Source organism: Phyllostomus hastatus, unplaced genomic scaffold, assembly GCF_019186645.2.
Source record: "Phyllostomus hastatus isolate PE091 unplaced genomic scaffold, TTU_PhHast_1.1 phas_scaffold_216, whole genome shotgun sequence".
Taxonomy (NCBI): domain Eukaryota; kingdom Metazoa; phylum Chordata; class Mammalia; order Chiroptera; family Phyllostomidae; genus Phyllostomus; species Phyllostomus hastatus.
Window position 1 is genome coordinate 16,715,624 of NW_025334018.1, and position 16,574 is coordinate 16,732,197.

The following is a 16,574-nucleotide window of genomic DNA, read 5'->3' on the forward strand; positions in this document are numbered from 1 at the left end:
CTATTAAGTTATAAATTGTTCATCAGGATAAGAAAATTTTATGATACGACCAGGAAATGGAATGGAAAGTATAGTTTTATTTTGCTTTTTTAAAAGATTTATTTTTAGAGAAAACGGAAAGGGGGAAGAAAGAGAGTGAGAGAAACATTGATTGGTTTCCTCTTGTACGTGCCCTGACCAGGCAGCGAACCTGAAACCCAGGCCTGTGCCCTGACCGGGAATCGAACAGGTGAACTTTTGTTTCGTGGGGCAATTTGCTTCGTGGCAACTGAGCCACACCGCTCAGGGCATAAAGTATAGTTCTGAAAGAATATTAAGAAATTATCAAGTTTAACCTCCAGCTTCTGTTAAGACTTATAACTAGTAATTTGTGAGGAACACATATTGTTTTATAGCATCTCCCAGGTTTTAAAAACAATGCTCCAAAATCTCACTGCCCATGAAACTGGTAGCTCACAGCATCCTTTGGTCTGACCGTAAAGAAATAAAGAGAAAGCAATTATTTTTCCCACATCCTAGAAAGAATCATGTGGGATGATCAACTAGTACACAGCCCTGATCACCTCGTGTTTAAGTACCTGAGTGGGAAGTCAAAGAGGCAGACACTGCCGTCACACAGCGGTCCCACAGGCCGGGACTCCAGGCACCGGCCAAGGCCCGCAACCAGAGTACACAACCCTAGCGCCGCTTTACGCCATTAGCAGTAAAGTATCTGCAGGGCAGTTGCGTTTGTATCTTTTGTATGTCTTTCAATTTATCCAAACTACTACTCACTGCAACCAAATGCCAATAACTTTGGTCTGATTCTTTCATTTAAGTATCTCTTTACACTGGTAACCCCCATTAGGCAAAAAAATATAGCCAGTTTTTTCTTCCAAGTTAGATCATTTCAATTCTTTAAATTTCTCTTATCCTAATAATTCCCTCCAAGGTACAATACTCAAATTCTCCAAATCCCTTTTAGTTGTAATGTTTCAAGTCAGATAAAAAGTAGCCCTTTATCAATGTGAATAGGGATAAATATTAAGGAAAAATCAAGAATATATTTGAAATGAAATTCTTTTATACTAGAATTCAAGGTACAGCTTACAGTAACAAGTACACATCATAGTAATAATGGAGGTGATAAAGTAGGGTGCAAAAACACTTGCTTTTGCATTAACTCGAGTAACTGTCCCAGGTAAACTATTTTTCTGTCAAATTACGTATCTGTAAGCAGATACTTTTTTTATATGGACTACAATATGGCTTGTCACCAAATCTAAACTACTTCTAACTACGTTTCATCTGGGCGATACAGTGGAAAAACCTGGCAAATACAAGGAACAACACGTGCAAAGTCAAGAGCAGGAAGGGAGGCCTGAGGAGTGAGGCCCAATGGGGCGTCGGTTCCTTTCCCAGTCGGGGCACATGCCTGGGGCTGCGGGCCGGGTCCCCGGCTGGGGAGTGTGCAAGAGGTGACCGGTTGAGATTTCTCTCCCACATCACTGTTTCTCTCCCCTTCTTTCTCCCTCCCTTCCCCTCTCTCTAAAAATAAAGAAATAAGTAAAATGTTTTTTAAAAGAGCTGGAAGGTAAAAGCAGAAGTTTACACAGAACAATTGGACAGGAGTACAGGAAAAAGCAAAAGGTGTAGTAAACAAAGTCCAACCAAGAGAAAGTTCAGAGCTGGATTTCAGTATGGCAGGTGATGACGAGCCAATTAAGGGCAAGACAAATTACTTTGGCATCAGCATATGTGACTGCTGTGCGAAATTAGTGCCCAAAAAAAGTAATGTCAGGCCCAAGGATGACTGAGTATTTGATTCAGTAACCTGGCTAAGAACACCTAGAGAAAAATGAAAACAATGGCCATTGAGATAAAGGAACTTCGTTAGGAAAAGGTCAAAAATAATAAGAATACAGGAAAGAAGAAAATTCTCATGGAAAAATGCAAATGCTTAGCAAAAGCAGTGAGTGGATCAACTAACTATAAAGCTAGTACAAAGGTTAAAAGGCAAAAGTAAAAATCATGTGTAATTACAACAATACATGAAGAGATACCCACACGCAACAGAGGAAAACAAGCCATGACAAAAACACAGACATGGAGAAGGTGAGTAAAACTGCAGTGGTTTGCCCTGGCTGGAGCGGCTGAGTGGGTTGAGTGACCAATTGAGTAGAACTGAGTGACTGATACTTCAGAATTTTTGCACATTTTTTGAAGATTTATTTATGTAATTTTTAGACAGGGGAATGGAGGGAGCAAGAGAGGGAGAGAAACATCAATGTGTGGTTGTCTCTTGTGCGCCCCCTACTGGGGACCTGGCCCACAACCCAGGTATATGCCCTGACTGGGAATCAAACCAGCGACCCTTTGGTTTGTAGGCTGTCACTCAATCCACTGAGCCACAGCAGCCAGGGCTGCACATCTTTAAAACTAATTTTTTTTTAAAGTACTAATGGGCGGCCCTAGCCTGGTAGCTCAGTTGGCTAGAGTATCATCCCAATACGCTAAGGTTGCAGTCAGGGCACATATAAGAATCAACCAATGAATGTGTTAAATGCAACAAGTCCATATCTCTTCTCCCCCCCAAAAAATAAAAAATATTAAAGAAAATAAAAAGTACCAAAGAGCTCTAAATGTTAACACTGCAATACACCTGTGGCAAAATTAAAGAGAAATTGCAATAGGAGAAAAAACACTAAGGCAATGCATAACAGTGCTGATTCTTTATTCTACACAATCTGTAAACCAATAATGTAATCAAACTGTTGCATAACACCATGAACTAAAGATAACTCAAGAGCATGTGTGTACATCTATTTTTCTCTGCAGTGTTGAACATGGTTTCAGTGTTAACTGACAACTGTCATATACTATCAAATTGTAAATTACACCATCCCAAAATAATAAAATAGACAAGTATGGTACTTAGGTACACAGATCATTCTAGTCTCTGTCATTTTGCAGAAATGCAAATTTACTAGAGGTTATGCATAAAAACTATCAATAAAGTTTTCCTTAAGCAAATATATAATCCTAAAGTATATACTCCAATTAAGGTTAAGTCTTAATATGTTGCTACTCTTTAAGTCTGCAGCAAGCAGTCCATGTTAGTCCGGGAGCTGTTAGGCCAAGCCAGTTGAGAAAACAAGGGTTACTGAGTATAACTGCTAACTAACATGCATTTTATTATCATCTCTTTCTAATAAGCTTTTTAATACTATCAGCCAACTAAATAAATAGAATAAATTTCTAAGTATAGATTAGAATGGTTCTAGACTCCAAATAAATCTCTATCTTAGAGGCACACCCCCAGTCAGAAGGTTTCCCAAGTATATTTGAAATTAATTCTCATGGGTCATTATGAAAGGCATCAAATACATGCAAGTTAAAGACATAATTAGTTTCAAACTCATTTTTATTCTTGGCAGATTTTCTTAAATGCAGGTACAGAGCTGTAGACACTTAAAGTGTAAAACAATGAGTGCAATAATTTCAGCATAGTGAAATCCAAAAACAATTCCAGTAATATAAAATGAGAATTCCTTTTCCTTTAAAAAAAAACAAAAACAAAACAGAAAGTCCTGGCTGGTGTAGCTCAGTGGATTGAGTCTCAGCCTGCCAACCAAAAGGTCGCCAGTTGGATACTCAGGGCACATGCCTGGGCTGCAGGCCAGGTCAGGTCCCCAGTAGGGGGCGTGCAAGAGGCAACCACACAGTGATGTTCCTCTCCCTCGCTTTCCCCTCTCTAAAAATTAATAAAATCTTTAAAAAAAGAATTCCTTTTCATTTCCAAATGTTGACACCTAAAAGCTAACTGTCTGAAGAACTAGCCTACCACTGTCCTCCCTGCACACGGCTTTGCTCTCCGCAGTTTGTTACCCACAGTCCAAAAATGTTAAAGGGGAATTTTCAGAAATGAACAATTCACAAATTTTAGATGCATGCCATTCTGAGGAGCATGGTGAAGTCTCTCACCTCCCCCCGAGCCAGCCAGGACCAAGCCATCTCCATGGTCCCATGGTCCACCGTGTGGTCCATCGCGAGTTCCCACCGCCCAGTCGCTTAATAGCCGCCTCCGTTATCAGATCGACTTATTGCAGGGCTTGTGTTCGAATCACCCTTATGTTGCTTAACAGTGGCCCCATCACAAGAGGGCGGAGACGCTGGCAATTCAGATATGACAAAGAGAAGCAGTAACACGCTCTCTTTATGTGGAAAGGTGTGTGTGTGTATAGGAACGAACACGGCACTGACATACACAGGGTCAGTGCCCTCCTTGGTTTCGGGGATCGAAGGGGGGCTCCCAGACCCAGGCCCCTCAGGATAAGTGGGACTACTGTAATCGTAAACTTCCTTTGTTTGGTGAGGAACACATTTTTATCCATCACACAGAGGTAAAAGGATACCAACGAAGCACATGCCCTGAATAACCACAATACAAATAAAGGCCATACATGAAATTTCAAACCGGATAAACCCTAAAAGAAAACGTAATGTACAGGAAAGCAATCTGAGCACTGCGAGCCTCCATCTCCGAGGCACTGTTGAGCCGGGAGCCATGACTGAGTGCAGGTGTCCCCGCCCGCTGGAGGGGGGGGGGGACCCCCGACCCAGCGGCCCTCTCCCGGGTCTCCGCACCGAGCACAGCGGATCGCAGTCACTGCCCACGCACCCTCCCGGTTCTTGGGGTCTGCCAGCCCGTGGGAACGCAGGAAGAAGTTGCATGGTGAATGCTTTCGGGGGTTGGGGGGTAAACTAGAAAGGGGCTCTGTTTTTGAATCACACGTGAAGTCCATCTGGACTACGCCAGTGACCACACTAATTCACACCACTGTTTGCAGTCCCTGTCCTCAGTGATCATAACCGTTGGACAGAGGATGAGGCCGTTGCTTAAAAATTCCAAGGGCAAAAGGAGGATTGCTTTTATGCAAAACCCCTAATCTTGGCTACCTTTTCCCTGTGAAGCCGCTATTAACTCAAAAGTCCTGCTCCCACAAGATCCCTTATTCATATTTAAAAATATGAGTATGTTCAGCTAAAGGAAAAAGGGCTTACATACATGTATTAGAATCAGGACTTTTATCCCTACTGGTTTCATTTCTCATCAAACTGAAGCCCCTAGTTTACAAACACATAATGCTAATTTTCCTTCCTACAAAACAGTTTTAGAGATGGTCCTTTTAATCCATTAGTAAAATTAATAACCTTTTGAAAGTGTCTAACTTGCATGAGAAAAATAACTTCTAGTTAATTATTATAAACACAAAATTATGGATACCCAGAAGCATTATCAAGGTTATAAAAGACACAATGATGCCTTTCAAAATAGACATTCTAAATTTTTTAATCAATGCCAACTATATTTTCAGGGCTTCCCAAATGACCGCTCAGGTTACAAGACCAGGGGATCCTGAGAAAACGTCCACAGTCCTCAGGAGCACTGACCACTCACCCTGAGATCACCTTCTGGAAAGAGCACCAGAAGCCCTGTCTTACCTGTGTGTAACCTCTCGCTAATAAATGCAAACTTACTTCTTTGTTTTTATCATTTCAGGGCCTATATGAATCATTGGATCAACATGATATAATAGAAGCTCAAAGAAGTAAAATTCCAAAGAGTCTTATGAAGATATTGCTATGTCAGAAAGAGAGAAATACTTATTGGTAAACAATGGGGAAAACACAACTTAGAAAAACTGGTGATCAAGTCACCAGAGACTATGACCCACGGCCATTATGCTGGTGCGCCATCAGCCCAAACCAATTCAAACGCAACAGTGAAGCAGAAAACAAGTGGTCCTCTCACCTGAGCACCGTTCTAATGGCAACACGTCAGTTCTCTCAGCAGCACGCTAACAAGGCAAAGCTGGGTTCAAACACATCTTTAAACAGAAATAAGTCCAGCCCCTGCCTGGGTAGGTGAGTGGGTCACAGCGTGGTCCCGATACACCCAGGCCGTGGGTTCGATCCCTGGTCAGGGCACAGTGAGTGCTCCAATAACTGAAACAACAAATTATGTTTCTCTCTCTCTCTCCTCCTCCTCCCCCCTCCCCCGCCCCTCTCAAATTGGTAAGTAAAAATTTAAAAAGAAATCCCAAATGCAAAAGGATTATAAATGCCTAAATGGGAACCACAGAGAGCTTGAAGTTGCAGTTTTTCATAGGAAAATATAACTGTCTCCTCCTTCCAAAAGCTACCCTATTCTTTGGAAACATGGTTCTGTTCAATTCAGCCGTGTTATGAGATGACATGGGAAGAATACTTGTAGGTAAAAAGGACTAAGAAGCGTTTTCTGGGAGCAATAAAATCGGTAAGGCACCTTGCAGGACGGGCAGGCCCTACTAGGCAAACGGAGGGAATGGCTCAGAAAGCGGGGGGTTGGGGGAAGGAACGCCGGCTAGGAGGAGGGGAAGGGGTGCAAGGAGGGCTCTAAATCCTGAGGGACTCTGACTATGTATGTGGCTGATACATATAGCTGGCCTTGTATTTGCAGAGTGGGGGAACTTACAACTTTTTCAACAAAGAAATAGCAAAGCTGGATCGGCGTGAGGAGGATAAACTGGCAGCGACATACAGGGCAGGGCAGGGAGACAGAAAAAAGACACTGCGAAAACTCCAGGGGCAAACTGCTTCGTACATAACTGATGTCCAACCAACAAACTTTTTTTGATTTCTTGCCTGGGAAGAACAGAACTCCAAAGCCACAAAGAATCCTATGCTATTGAGGAAACCACACTTTAATCTAGTTCTGCTCCACAGCAAAGAGTACATTCATACTCATGTGAATAACTCAGGAAAGTTTTTTTTTTACAATTTTTATAAAGATGATTAAAAAGGATACTGAAAATATTATGGGATTTATAAGGTATTGAAAAAAACACAGTAGTCCTACAAGAAGGGCTGAAATATTTCTGTATATAGAAACAAAACACAGCACCTTCAGGCATCTTAAACATAGGATTATGTTCCTCAAAATGGCATCCAGAGACCTGGAGGATGCCAGCCAAGCAACACAGCGTGTGCTCTGGGTCTAAACACCAGCACAGCGACCTACTCGTTATATGATCTCAAGCTAAACTCTCCGAGTTGGTTTGGGCGTAATGGCACTTAGCCAGCATGTGCTGTGATGATTAGAGACGATTTAAAAAGCACCTACCCCAGTGCCTGGCGCTGGTACTTAACACAAGTACTCCAGGTAGAGCAATGTAATGATAACAGCTACTGCTATTTATTTTTTTAAAGACGGCGTGGATTAGACTAGATTGAAAATAGTCTAAATCTACAGATTTTTGATTTTGAAATTCCTGAGAACTCATTATAAAATTGTAACTTTTCAGTAAATATCAGCAATGCTTTATGTTTAAGAACAAGGCCACTTTAAAAAGTCAGTATGCTATCTTTGCTGTCCTTAGCCTAGTACCACATCAACGATTTGTATTCAAGTATAATATTTGTAACCCCGACAGCTAATTTAGCAACAGCAAAAACCACAACTGCTTATCTAGCCAAAGAGGATTTACGGGGAACTGCCTCTGCCACAATACCGCACGAGTGTCACTTTGTAGGCGCTCCACTCCAGTAAATAAGAGCAGGAGAGAGCGTGCCAGAGCGAACCCACGGTAAGGAGGACCGCGGCGTGGGTGTGAGACCGCCCCTCTCCCCCTGCGCCCCCCAAGTCACCGACAGCGGTCTCCCCGCTGCTTGTGGCCGACTCGCTTCCAAACAATCAGCCGCAGCTGCTTCTCGAACAGCTGCGGCGCAAGCTGGGGCGGGTCTCCCCGGAGGCGATCGCGCGGGCGGTTATCCGGCCGTGGGTCCTCCGCTCAGCCCTCTGAAGTGGCCGCTGGAAAACTCGGCTCGGTCGGCGAGTCCGCCCCGCGTACGCCCTCGACACTCGGCGAGGAGCTGGCACAAAGGCAAGCCAAGAACCTCCTGCGTTTAACTCGACGCGAGCGTTGAATTATGCATTAGGGCAAAATTTCCACCCTTCCTCGTGTTCTTCCATGGATTTTAACTAGTGTCAAATGACACTAGTTAAAAGGATCTAACTGGTTACCATTAAAATAAAGAAATGACAGATCGGCCCTTTACTCCTCGAAGATATTTTACAGACTTTCAGGAAAGGGCTTTCTGAACATTCCATGCTTGTTAAAACCGGTTGCAGCGACGACCAATTCCTACGGTAAATCGACAGGTGGGGCCCACAAGGTCCCGGATTGAAACGCGGCAAACGCAGGTGTTCGGCAGAACTAGCACCGCCAGGTGCAGCCGGCACGCGAGCGACCGCAGGTGGGCGCGCTCCGCCTGGGATGGCGCCCCCCGGAGTCTCTGGTCACTCGACCCGCTGGTCACTCGACACTCGGTGCCCGAGCACTCACTGCATCCCACCTTACTTTTTACGTTAAAACACCAGCGAGAGCGTCTGTTCGGCCTGACTCGTACTTTAAAATCTCCAACAAGAACTCGGCCGAGTCCGGCCCCGGAGCGGGCGCTCCCCGGCCCCCGGCCCCCGGCCCCGCCGAGCGGGTGCCCGCAGACCGCCCGTCGTCCTCTCGCCGCGAACAAAGGCGGTCGCGCCCGGACCCCGGACCCAAAGCCCGCCTCCCACACGCACACACACTCCCCGTCACCTCCCTCCGCAGGGCGCCCTCAGACGCCCCTCAAGCTCACCTCTCGCGGGTCGTCGAGTCCGGAGACCGCGGTGGACGCGGCACAGCAGCCTCAGCGGCAGCCTCTGGCGACGGGCGGGTGGCCGCGTCCCCTCCCCGCTGCCGCTCCGCGCGTCGCCAGCCCCCGGCCAGGCAAGCACACCGCCGGAGGACGGAGCGCGCCCCCCGCCCCCAGCAGGTCACGTGAGCCAGAGCTCCCTGGACTCTCGCCGCCAGCCCGGCCGGTCCCACCGCCACCCGGGGGTCCTGCTGCACCGCCCGCCCCACCGCGCCCTCTGCGCCTGCGCCGCAATGCCAGTGGCTCCCATTCAAACCGACAACGCCCCGCGTCTTTTGGACCAGCCAATCGTCGGCGCGGGGGGCGGGGAGGGGCGGGGCCTGAGCAGGACTTGGGGGGATTGCTCCGTGATCTGTCCGCAAGCTTGAATTTGAAGTTGCTTTCCTGTCTTATTTTCGTCTTCAAACACTAATGGGTGGAGGAGCGACAGATATTGTCCAGAAAGAGTTCTTCAGAGAGGGTCTAGCCCAGACCCCTTTAAAAGTTGGGAGCCCCGAACAAGCGCCTCCTGCCCTTAGGGCGCATCCAGGCCTGGAGAAGGGCACCCCGAGCGGGATTTGCGGCTGTCGAAGAAAAAGAGGGCTCTGTGAGCGGAACAGAGGGCCCGTGTGAAGGTCTGAACAAGGCAGCTTCAGTCCGGGGGCTGTCACAGTCCTGGCGTGTCCAGCTGTTAAAAAAGCAACCTTCTGTGGTTCCCGGGAAAACTGGGTGGCGGTGTTACTCGGTTACAGGCAGCTACGTTCCAAGTACACTGGGAAGAAGAACTTTTATTTCCATTCACTTCCTCTCCATATTAAGTTAATTTTAAAAAAATAGGTCTCAGTTTGTCCACAAAAATACCAAAACTAGAATTCCTCTGGGCTTAAGAATCTTGATGGCTTTAATGAGATTATTTCTCAGATAGGTATTTCTCCACTGAATGAAATTTAAATGTTTCTACAAACCCCTAATTGAACAATTAAAATATTTTTAAAGATTTTATTTATTTATTTTTAGAGAGGGAAGGGAGGGAGAAAGAGAGAGAAACATCAATGTGTGGTTGCTGGGGGTCATGGCCTGCAACCCAGGCATATACCCTGACTGGGAATTGAACCTGTGACACTTTGGTTCACAGCCCGCACTCAATCCACTGAGCTACGCCAGCCAGGGCTAAAAAAAAAAAAAAATTTTTTTTAAAGAAAGAAACCCCCAGCTTCATAATTCTCCAAATGGTGGTCATAACCAGTGATCCAAACACCATTTCTCTTATTAGGAACATCTTATGGCAAATTGGTTAAAATAACAGCTTTGGCATCAAACTAGACTTACATTTGGGTTGTGCCTCTGCCACTTACTGGCTGGCTGAGCAGGAACAAGTCACCTATCCTCACTAGCCACAGTTTCCTCAACTGTAAAACTCAGACAGTAACTCTTCTTCCCATAAGGGTGGTTGTTATGCGGCAGCGAGGTAGGTTTTAGGTGGTTAACAGAATGCCTGGTTGCTCAAATAAATGGTACCTGTTATCGTGACTATCAACAACTACCTCAATCTCAGGTACTTAAAAACAACTGAATTAGCTGGCTGTGCTATCTCTATCTCAGAGGTAGGACTAAGTTTCCTTCTTACTCATACATTCTTTTCTGGGTGTTGACACGAGAGCCACGGAGGAAGTACAATATATCAAGCTCAACACGTCCAAATGAATCATTACTTCCCCCCTGCAGATCTTCTGTCCGTCCGTCAAAGCTCATAGTAGCTATCTCCATCTTACTCAAGTTGAATTATCTTTTAAATGATCTCTTTAAAGGCATCTATCAGATTATGCCACTCTTCTACTTGAACAATGTTAGTGACGTTGCATTTGATTTAAAATAAAATCTAGACTCCCTCCCGTGGCCCACAAAGCCCTAAGTCGTCTTGTCCTGCTCACCTCTCTGCCCTCCGGTGTTGCCCTCTGCTCCCGGCTCACCGCCCTCCAAGCACACAGGATGTCGCAGGCCCTGGAACAGACCAAGTCTCAGGGCCTCTCGAGGCCCTTCCCCTGGCCCATCCCTCTGCCTGGATATTCCCCTCCAGCCTCTTTCAGCCGCTGGCGTATTTCCAGCCCTCAGCTTTCAGCTTAGTCATTACGATATCCAGCAAGCATTTCGTCTCTGCTACGTGTCAGGAACTGTGCTAGGTGCTGGGAACATGGTAACGAGCAAGACAGGATACAGCCTCTGCTCTCCTGGAGTTCAATAAAAGTAAGTGACAAGGAAAATGTCCGGCTGTGATGGCTGCCACACAGAGCAGTCAAAGGAAGGTGATGTGAGCGCAGGTGACTGAATGCTGCTTTACACTGAGGGTCAAGGCAAGACCAGTCACTGGGAGAAGATGGTATTCAAACTGAGAGCTGACTTACAAGAAGGAGCCAACTTCCCAGCAAACTCAGGGAAGAGCACATTAGGCCAAGGGCACAGCTAATGCAAAGTACTGTGAGGGCAAGTTTTGTGGGTTTGAGAAGCCGGGAGAAGGCCGCTCTGCCTTAAGTAAAGTGAGGGAGAGAAGAACTTCCCAGACCAAGTCACACCAGGCCACACAGAGCCAGGGTCACGCATTTGGGCTGTCTTTTCTAAATGTTACAGTAGCCAGTGGAAGGTTTTAGGCATGGGAATAACTTCATACATATACATTTTTAAAAGAGCACTCTGAAACAAATCCAGAATTTGAGACAGTCTACAGCTAGCTCAGACTCTTCATAAACGGCATGGTCATGGAAAGAAACAAACCAAAACGGATGAATCTCGATGGAGCCTTGAATCAGAGAGAGAGAGAGGGCAGGAGGCAGGCCATGAAGTCATTTCAGACACAACTGGGGAAATTTGAATGTAGACTGTTTATCAGATGGTACTATGGACTAACTGTCAATTTTCTTACATGGGATGGAATTATGGGACTATAGGAAAATGTCTTTATTTTCAGGAAAGGCGAGCTGAAATCATTAAAGGTAAAGCACTATGACTTCTGCAACTTACAATCAAATGTTTCAGCACGAGAGAAATACAAGTCAAAGTTAGCAATTGAGTCTAGTTGAATGTGTGTGTGTGTGTGTGTAGATATATATTATTCTTGTACTATTCATGTATTACGCTTTTACCTTTTCTGGACACCTGGACTTTTCAGAATCGATAGTGGAGGAAATCGCCTGTAGACGACCATTTCTGACTGCAGTGAACTAGACAGGACCCCTCTCCAACTCTCCCACTGAAAGCAGAGGAAGCTAGGGTAGCCGGACTTTTCTCTGAGTTATAAATGACCCCACTGAGTCAAGGCTGATCTGAATAACCGAACAAGTGACGCTTGCTGGGTTCCTTCCCATCAAAGTCTACAGAGAGTAATCGGGCTCCCCTGACCCAAAGAAAGTCCGAGTATTGGGCGTGAAGTTTCTCAGCAAGAATGTGAACTTGGTGGCTCCACCTTTTGGAGTAAGAGGGGGAACAATAGGGGGAAGGAGTTTTCTGAAGGAATACCTAAGAAAAGGGGCATAAGAACACATCAAAGTGCAGGGAAACAGCCTACTGACAGGCTTACTCTTTCATCTGAAATGTAGAGTGAATCGGTACATAACAAGCGCTAAGACTTACTGATGCCAAACACGGACCAGGCACCGTTCTGAGCACTTCATGTGCTTGAGGAGCACGGCTGACCCGGGCTGACGCGGGGGCGAGAGGAGCTGATGCACGGGAAGTGCTCAGGACCACGCCTAGTCCGTGCCAGTGCAGCGTGATCTCCACCATTGCTATTATTTCCATGGGTATTCCAGCCTCCCAACAACCCTACGACATAGGTACACACGTCATCCCCACCTCACAGAATGTCACACTGGTTTCCCCAGAAGCTCATCCTCAGACAGGGCTTTGATCCTCAAGATTTACTGAGGAAGGGCTCTAGCTTCTAGAGCGTGAACCTGACATCAGAATTAGCCCTCACTCCAGAGAAGGGAGCTGGGTTGTTTTTTTTTTTTAATGAGTGTATTGGAGCCAAACTGACAACACCTGCTGGAGAGGAAGGCCTTGAAGGTTCCCGGAGCCAGAGCCGGCTTTTTGAACCCCTGCATGGGGCAGGGCGGGCCCTTAACGTCCCACAGGTGCGGCAGCTCTCTCCAGCGTAAACTCCGCAGAGAGGGAGGCGGCTGTAACCTTCAGGAGCCGAGCCCACGACAGCTGGGAGATGGGTGTACCGGGCAACAGGGGACGCCAGAAAAGGACACCCAAACAGAAGCCCCCACGCCTGGTGAATGGGGCTGTACTTTTAATCTCTCTCTCTATTATCTCGAATAAAGTCAAAAAGAAAATGAAAAACAGAGACACATGTGGCTGACAACCGGTTAATGCTAAATCTTTAGTCTTGAAAGAGCTTTTACAATGAAACATCACAGGAGAAAAAGAGGCAACGACGCCTGGAAAGACAGAGGCCAAGGTCCAGCAGGTCGCAGGGGAGCTCTGAGGGCCCATGGCGGCCTGCAGCTGAACTCCAGCCTCGCTGAGTGTTTAAATACATGCAGATCAGAACCAGGGGACACCCTTTTGGTGTACCAGGGTGCGGATTGAGAGACAATGATAATACTCACGGTGGGTGAGGATACAGTGAGATCAGCCCTCTCACCTGCCGCCATCGGGGCTGGGAGCTGGTGCGGCCATTCTGAAGGGAGATTTTCCAACATTGATCAAAAGCTTCAGTACCTGTCGACCCAATAATTCCATTATTTCAGGACTTCACCTACATAAACGGTCAGGTGAGTATGCAAAACAAATGGATGAGATGCTCATCACAGTCGTCACTCAGTCACTTTTAGTCCGGAGACACCAGACTCAGCACGCATGGCCAGCAGACTGGGGAACGTAGGTCTTGCTCCTCCGCACAAGGCTACGCCACGCAGCCCCTGACCACGGCGGCCCGGACGGCTGCCGGCCGACACAGACACAGTATATCGGACTGAGTTCTCGAAGGAGCAGGTTATAAAGCATGACAAGTATTAATACTTTGCAATACATTTTACAGTAAACACGTATTATTTTACGTGAGAAAGAAACTAGTCATCTGGTGATAATAAATGAGCAAAGGACTAGTTTGCAAATGAAGAATACAGATGACCAGTAAACATGAAAAATGTCCAACCTTACCAGTTATCAAAGTATTGCAAATAAAATATTGAAATATCTCTTTTTGGTACTTGACAAAGATCTTTAAAATGTCACTGTTTAGTGTTACAGATGGTATCGATATATCACTCGATATATCGATATAGTGGTTGCTTGTACAGACATTTTGAAATCAATGTTATGTATTGGAGGGGGGAGATGGCAAAAGTAGGTTGATAGTTGTGAGTACATGAGACAGTTTATTTTTGTATTATTATTTTTTGATTACTGTGCCATGTTTCCATACGAACAACTATAAACCTACTTTTGTTCCACCCCATATTTTAAGAGCATTTAAATATGTATAATCTGTCCTAATACTTTCCTGCCTAAGAATCTGAGGAAATAACTTAAAATACAGACAAGGATGTTTACTGTTATTTTAAAATATTGAAAAACTGGATGTAACCTAAATGTCATTAGGGAAGTGATTAATTACAGCACAGCCACAGTAGCAAATATAACTGTTAAAACAGGTATTTATTTCAAAGTTTTTAATAACATGGGGAAGTGTCCTTGATATTAATTTTTTTAATTGTTATGGTCTTTTAATTGATTTTTTAAAAGATTTTATTTATTTATTTTTAGAGAGGAAAGGGAGGGAGAAAGAGAGAAACATCAATGTGCGGTTGCTGGGGGCCGTGGCCTGCAACCCAAGCATGTGCCCTGACTGGGAATCGAACCTGCTATGCTTTGGTTTGCAGCCTGCGCTCAATCCACTGAGCTACGCCAGCCAGGGCAATACTAATTTCTTTAAAAAGCACGTTGCAGCCACTGGCGTGGCTCAGGGCAATGGCCCTTGTTCTGCAAACCAAACCGAAGGTCACTCGTCGATTCCCAGTCAGGCCGCGTGCCCGGGTTGTGGGCCAGGTCTGGGTTAGGGGTGCGCAAGAAGCAACCCATCAATGTTTCTCTCTCTCTTTCTCCCTCCCTTCCCTTCTCTGTAAAAATAAGCAAACAAAAATCTTCTAAAGAAAAGCATGTTGCAAAACTATACATTATGAGCCCAACTATGTAAAATGTTTAATAAACACTAGAAACAATTATACTGAAGCATTCTAACGCTTTATACTTTTCTCTATTTTTTCACATTTTCTACAACATGCAAAACAACATAAAGCAATTAAAAAGGTTAAACACTCAGGAAAAATTACCATGGATTTGCATATTCCCCATAAGTGTGCCTCTCTGTCACTTCCTTGTGGTGGCTTTCTATAAAAGTACTTAGATGTGGAACAGGGTTAAGTGCTTAGCGGTGAGGGGATAGCAGAGAAGTTCGGGGTTTGGGGGGGCGGGGGGGGAGGGAATCTGTGCTACACGAGGGTGTGTGCCCCTCCCGGACTGAGTGGTCCCGGGACGCAGAACTTGCTGTTTTAAATCCAGGACAGGAGCTGGCAAAGGCAGGCGAGCCTGGCATCCCTTAGAACTTGCGGAACAAAGAAGGTTTAAGAAGTCTGACGAGAAAGAGAAGCAAGCGAAGGAGTTCAGGGCTTTAACCGAGCAAGGGCCCCGTGTTCTTTCGCAGGGTTTCACGTTCGGGGTTCCCTCCGGCGGAGGTGGACGCCATCACTGCTCACCAGCAGACGCGGAGGCTGCCCATCTGCGCAGCCGCCACGGACCCTGAACTCCCAGGGGCCCTTGCGCGAAAGGAGTTGCACAAGGGCACTGCCCAGCAACCTGTCATTCCAAAGGTCGCTGAGTGGGGCGGATTGCCCGGAAAGGAAGGGAGACTGTCGGGCTCCCCTAGCCCCCTTCCACGTGTCTGACTTCTAGGCGTCTGTTTGCCTTGAGGACAGCCCGCGCACTCAGATGCTCTCCTCTGAAGATAATACATACCCACTGGTTTATGACGCTATTATCAGTCTTAATTGTGGGATTGCAGACGTGCCCAGAGGTTCCCTTTGATGCGCAAAGCATTCGAATCAGAACTGTAGCCATTTAGAATTCTCTGCACCTGAGTGGCTGGACTCCGCCTCAGCTGGAAGTCACTGACCCTTCCCAAACTTATCTTTTTTTCCCATCAGTAGGACCCTGATCTCGAACATAAAAAAAAAACGGAGTACTTTGGAGGTGCCTCCTTTCCCAGTCAGCTCAAAGTCCTTCCCAGAAGGCAGGGGTAGCCCTCCCGCGGACAGGTGGACATGCGGGACCGTGCAGAGAACAATCGGTCTTTTAGGAATATTGATCAACACGAGCGCCTCAGTGCCTACGAATTCGCTTCAGCGCTCCCACTCACAGCCCATCACCACTGCCCACCCCCGACCGCAGGCTCTCCTTCGGGCACCTGTGAGCTCCCAGAGCCCCTAACGCCCACTCAGAAGACACTGGTGTTCTCCTTTCTATCGCACTGGGTGCAAAGACTCTCAGCCAGCTTTCTCAGTTAATTTCTGTACTTACACGCCCTTCCGTTTGGAGGAAGAGGAGTGGGGGAACGATCTGACATTTACTGAGCACCCACCGAAGGTCAGACACTCGCCTTTCATCCCCTTTGTCCCCATTTCTCAGCGGAGAAATCTGAGGCTCAAATCGCTTAGATGATGCATTCAAGGTCCTCAGTCAGTGAGGAGCAGAGCTAGGAAGAGTCTGCTTTTCTGAAGCGTAGCCCCTTTCCACTGTCCACAGGCAGCCAAACGGGTCTTCCCTCCTCTCTCCCCCTCCCTCCCCCAATACTTTGTCATTGTGGTAAATGTCGTTGAGGA

The 16,574-nt window shown here is 46.3% G+C and overlaps 1 protein-coding gene across 5 annotated transcripts in view; it reads right to left on the minus strand.

Annotated features, from left to right (window-relative positions):
• GPSM2 (G protein signaling modulator 2) overlaps positions 1–13,323 on the minus strand; it is a 41,670-nt gene extending 28,347 nt beyond the window's left edge. For 3 of the 5 annotated variants that reach the window (XM_045816536.1, XM_045816533.1, XM_045816538.1), the window contains exon 1: positions 8,659–8,948. The gene's annotated coding sequence lies outside the window, so the exon portion shown is untranslated. Of the gene's footprint in view, positions 1–7,668; positions 7,831–8,658; positions 8,949–13,304 lie in introns of those variants that run through there. The other 2 variants (XM_045816534.1, XM_045816535.1) reach the window with 2 other exon arrangements.
• Positions 13,324–16,574: the final 3,251 nt, after the last annotated feature.